Raw genomic sequence first — 6000 nt, 5'->3', positions numbered from 1 at the left:
GGAATAGTTTAGAATAACTGAGGGGGGGGGGGGGGGGGGGGGGTGAATCAGTTATCCAAGGTCCAAAACTCCCAATAAAACTTTTTAGCATTTAACAAAACTCATAAATTCATCTCTTTCTCATGTATCTTCCATGCATCCATAATATCATTCAAAACTTAAACTTATAAGTTATTGTTTGTAATGTCCCCATTTTTTTAGCATCTCAGTGGAGTTCTTAGCCTTTACATTCTTCGAAGGCTAAGTGGAGAAATAAAGGGAATTTGATTAAATTAATTTCTTATAAAGTCATTAAATAAATTAAAATTAAAAGATGAATTTATATTTAATTATTTTAATTTTATAGAAGCACAATTAATTATTGTATTGCAAGGGAGAAGCTTCTAGAGAATGCATTATCTAGAAATACAACTAATTATTGTATTGGAAAGGGGAAAGCTTCTAGAGAATGCAATTAAATAATATTTTATTTCCTTCTAGAAGGGTGAAGGAAAAGAATAAATAGAGGTGAGAGCTTCATTGTTAATCATCTGATTATTGTGAATTGCATTTGATATAAACTTGGGAGAAGAAACTAAGGTTTCTGATTTCAATTAGCCATTGGAGAACATCAACTCTTTAGTGTTGCAACCATTTGATGTGGTGAAATATCCATTGAATTTTTCTTTCAAGAGAGCTTCATTCTAGAGTTCTATTTGTGCTTAAATTGGAGAATACATATTGGTTTCTATAGTACACATGCACGATGCCATGCTATAGTATTTATGTTTGATTCATCTCCATTCTTGGGCATCATTATTATCAGGTTCCTCTTGCAACTATTAGTAGTTAACATTGTAATTTTTAGGAACATGATTTTTTTGTGATAATTTAGAATTAGATTTTGGCATTACTCTAGTCATTATTGTAAGCCCATTTGTCTTGGAAAACTCATAGCAACATTATACATAAGAATGAATTCAATAAAGGAGATACATTTTGCATACCATTTGTTTGACAAAATGTCCATCTAATAGCATATATGATTAGCATAATAGGTGTATGTCAATTGTTTGTCAAAATGTCAGTTGGTTGTAGGTATGAATTCCATATTTAGATTCCATGTATATGCATTGAAAGTACCAAAAGAACTACACTTGCATATTAGTTCATTGTAAGAGGCATTGTAATGTCATTTGCAAATATTCTAAATTTATTAGCAATGAGAGGCAACATACAAGTGTTTGAGAATATTCCTTGAGCTAAAATTAGTTAGTTTGGGCAAGGGATATTACATTGGTATCAGAGCTAAATCTTGCCATCTTGATGGTTTAGTAATTACATGTAGCCACTTGGGGTTGGCTTTCATAGATTTTCCACTCACAAGCAAGCATTATTTGATAGGAACAAGATTTTGATAGGTAGCTAGACACCATGGGTTATAGGCAAGAGTGTATCCCACCAAGAGACTAGGAATGAGGATCAAGAAATAAGGGAGTTTTTCAGAGCAATGGTTATAGGAAAAGAGCAGATGACTTAGGCTTTGTAGGCACTCACCACCATGGTTGAGTGCATGGACTGACAAGACAGATAGAATCAGGAACAAGGGGATGATAGGAGTGCAGTGGGATCACCTAAAGCTCATAGAACTCTTTGTAAAATAGTAGAAAGGCTCACATGTCCTACCTTTATTATAGAAGAACCAATACAGGAACCAACAGAGGAAGTTGGGGATGAGAAATTTGCAGATATCCTTATAGTTGCTAATGATGAACAAGAATTACTAATATTGCAGGTATGGGAGAGAATGACTTTTGAGAGGTTTGTGAACCAAAGAAGAGAATAATACCATGTAGATAGATGGAATAGGATACCTCATGGAGAGGATAATGAATTAAAGTGAGGTACAGGGAAGCTATCCTTGACTACATTTGATGGGAGTAGTAGAATGACAATGCAAGCTTGGATTCATAAGCTTGACACATTCTTGGCACTAAGGCCAATGATAGATATTGAAGCTATCAAATAAGACACTTTGCATTTGGAGGGAGTAGTACATGATATGATTGGTGGCACCATGGTATGGTAACACTTCAACATAATTAGGTGATAGAGTACCAGGACTTTGTAGATAGGTTGGTTGAAAGATTTGACAAGAAAGATCTAGAGGTTTACTTCCAAGAATTAGCATAGCTAAAACAAATAGGCAACTTGGAGTACTTCATTGGTGAATTACAGTGGTTGGCAGTCATGATGCTAAACATTTCAGAGAATAAATTGATAGTTCTTTTCATTAAGGGCCTATCCAAACTACTAAGATGTTGGATAAAGGCATTTGATCCCATTTCTTTGCAGGAAACTATGAAAAACAAAAGAATTATGGAACATGTGGTCCCAACAAACAAATTTTAGACCAAAGGAGCATCTTCTAGTAAGGATAACGAACCATTTTATAAAAAACCAGAGAGGACTACTTTCAAAAAAGATTCTAAAGATAAAACTCCAACACCTTTTGAAAAGGAAACATTAAATGATTTGAGGAAGAAAAAATTATGTTTCTACTATAAGGGACCCTATATGCAAACCATGACTATCCTCTTAGACCAAAGGGCAAAGCTAACAGAGTTATGTGGGCATACCATGAGGAATCAAAATCAGATAATTAAGACTAGTAGTCTAATATAGAGGAAATAGATGGTGAAAAAAGAAGAAGAAAAGGCTCAAAACTTGTCTAAAATGGAGTCCAAGGATGGGGAAGGAGATGGGCAACTTAGGGAAGCTCGTCTCACTAGTATTAAGTAGGAAGGATCATTTTGAATGAGAGGAGTACTTGCTAGTAATCAAGTTATAACTTTGGTTAATATTGGTGCCACTCATAATTTCATTGATGCTAGGTTGGTGGAGAAGCATGGCATACAAATAGAGGAGTTTGGGAGAATTAGAGTGAGGGTAGTTGATGGCTATGTCCTCAATTGTGATTGTAAGAATAGTGGACTCCCATTGGAAGTTAATAATTATGCCTTTAAGGTAGACTTCTATGTTGTGCCTATGAGAGATACAAATATAGTCCTTGGGATGAGTTGGTTGCATGATATTGGTGAGTTTACTCTTAATATCAAGGAGATGAAGATGAGGTTTAAAGTGAATGGGAAGAAACATATTCTTAAGGCAATTAGGGACAGTGATTTCAGAATGGTCTCTTTCCAAAGGATGGCTAGATTGATTCGACATGATCAAGTAGAGTGGATAGTAGAGTGCATGTTAATGCCATCATAAGAGGAAAAAAAAAGATTGATTATCCTCCTAATATTCAGGAGCTTAGAGTTAAAAACTTTAACATGTTCAATGACATTCCACAAGGTAGACCACTAGATAGGAATATTGAGCACATCATTGAGTTAGAGGATGGGGCTATGCCCATCATAATTACACCTTATAGGCATCCAAAGAGGTTGAAGGATGAAATTAGAAAAACCATAAAGGATTTACTTGCTATGGACCACATTAGACCAAGTAAGTCTCTTTTCACTTCTTCAATGGTGTTGGTGAAGAAGAAGGATGGGACATTGAGGATATGCATTGATTACAAGGTGCTCAATAGGAAGATAATTAAAAATAGGTACCCCATTTTTAGGATCGATGAGTTGATAGATTAGCTTCATGGAGCTTGCTTCTTCTCAAAAATAGATTTGAGATTAGGTTATCACTAGATCAAAGTTAGAGAGTAGGATATCGAGAAGACAACCTTGAGATGTCATTGTGGCCATTTTGAGTTTGTAGTTATGTCATTTGGGATAACTAACACACCTACTACTTTTCAAGCACCAATGAATAGGGTTTTCCATCCTCAATTGAGAAAACTTGTACTTGTCTTCTTTGATGATATCTTGGTGTAAAATAGATCTTGGTAGGAGCACTTGGTTCACCTTCACATGATGTTGGATATATTGGGGAGAGAGTCCTTGTATGCAAAGGAGTTGAAATGTGATTTAGGTATGATAGAGTTGTTGTATTTGGGTCACATCATTAGTGTAGAAGGTGTACACATGGATCCTGAAAATATTTGTTCCATTGTGGAGTGGCCTTCATTGGTGAACCTCACATAGTTGAGGGTCTTTATGGGATTATGTGGTTTTTATAGGAGGTTTGTGGATGGATATTCTAGCCATGTAGCACCCTTGACAGATTTGATGAGAAAAGGAGCTTTCTTGTGGACTCCTGAAGCACAGGAGTGTTTTGAGAAATTTAAGGAGTTGATGATTTCCTATCCAGTGTTAGCATTACCAAATTTTAGAAAACCTTTTGAGCTACACTATGATTCTTTTAGAGAGGGCATTAGAGTGGTGTTTATGTAGGAGACGCACCCTATTTCTTATGAGAGTAGGAAATTAAGAGGGCTAGAATGGAGCTTCAACATTTATGATAAGGAGATATTAGCCATTATGCATGCTTTGTCTCAATTTAGGCAATATTTGGTAGGTAGCAAATTTTGTATCAAAATTGACCATAATAGCATAAAATACTTTTTGGGGTAGTGAGATCTCAATGATAGGCAGCAAAAGTAGGTGAGCAAGTTACAGTCCTATGACATTGATACCAAATATTTTAAAGAGACACAAAATGTAGTTGTTGATGCTTTATCATATAGGCTCCATTTGAGCTTATTGATAGACATATCAAAGGATTGGAGACACTTGGTCCTTGCAGAGTATGGTAAGGATATGTGGACAACCAAATACATAGATATAACTATTTAGGACAACTAATACACCCTTGTGAATGAGCTCATCATTTGCAAAGGGAAAATGTTTTTGGTCCCAAGCTCAATAGTGAGGTGGATGGTTCTAAAATCTTGTCATGATTCACCTATGGTAGGAAATCCTAGTTTCTACAAGACATATTAGAAAAATTAGAGAGTGTTTCACATGGAAAGGGCTCAAAATAGAGGTACTTCAGTATGTTAGGGAGTGTTCCACTTGCCAATAGAATAAGCAGGAACACTCCTGTCCAGCTAGTTTACTTCAGCCACTTTTAATTCCTTATAGGAAGTGGGAGTGTTTATATATGGACTTCATCATAGGACTACCTAGAGCCCAAGGTAGGGATTGCATATATGTGGTTGTGGATTGCCTTGTGAAGTTTGCACACTTCTTTTCGATCACTACTATATAGGTGGTAGAGTTTTTCTTCAAGGAGATATTTAGATTACATGGCTTACCTCAGAGCATTGTGAGTGATAGAGATGGCAAGTTTATGAGTCACTTTTGGTAGGAGCTATTCAAGTTGTGTGCAATAGAGCTCACTATGAGTACTAGCTTCCACCCTCAGATAGATGTTTAGATGTAGATAGTAAATATATGGGTGGAGGGATATCTTAGAAATTATATAGCAGGACAATAGAAGGCATGGGTAAAGTAGATTTATCTCTATGATTATTACTACAATACCACTTATCACATATCTATTCAAATGTGACCCATTATAGCCTTGTATGGGTACGAGGCACCCAATTTTATGGATCTAGTTTTAAGTGACAATAGAGTGCCCAATGCAGGTGATTTTTTAAAAGAGAGTCAAGACATTGTTAAGACTCTCAAGGATAATATAACTAAGGCACATAATTAGTCTAGAAGTAGTATGTAGACTAGAAGAGGATTGAGCAGACTTTTGAGGTTGGAGATATGGTGTATCTTATGTTGCAACCTTATCGTCTATCTAGTCTCAAGAAGAGTGGTGCTGATAAATTTAAGCCATGATACTATGGTCCATTCAGGATTATCAAGAAAGTGGAAGAGGTAGCTTATGAGTTAGATTTGTTGATGATAAGAAAGGTGCACAATTTTTTCATGTGTTACACCTCAAGAAGGTGCTAGGACATCATTATGTTCCTTTTATAGTGTTTCCACCCTTGGATGATGAGGGAAAATTGGTATTGGTGCCAAAGGCTACCATTGATTTCAAGAAAAGAAACTTGAGGTGGTGTACTATAAGGGAGTATTTGGTGAAATAGAAGGACCTGCT

The sequence above is a fragment of the Cupressus sempervirens genome, chromosome 7, assembly GCF_028749045.1.
Source record: "Cupressus sempervirens isolate cs-2001-9-10 chromosome 7, ASM2874904v1, whole genome shotgun sequence".
Classification (NCBI taxonomy): Eukaryota; Viridiplantae; Streptophyta; class Pinopsida; order Cupressales; family Cupressaceae; genus Cupressus; species Cupressus sempervirens.
Note: the sequence above shows the minus strand (reverse complement) of the source record.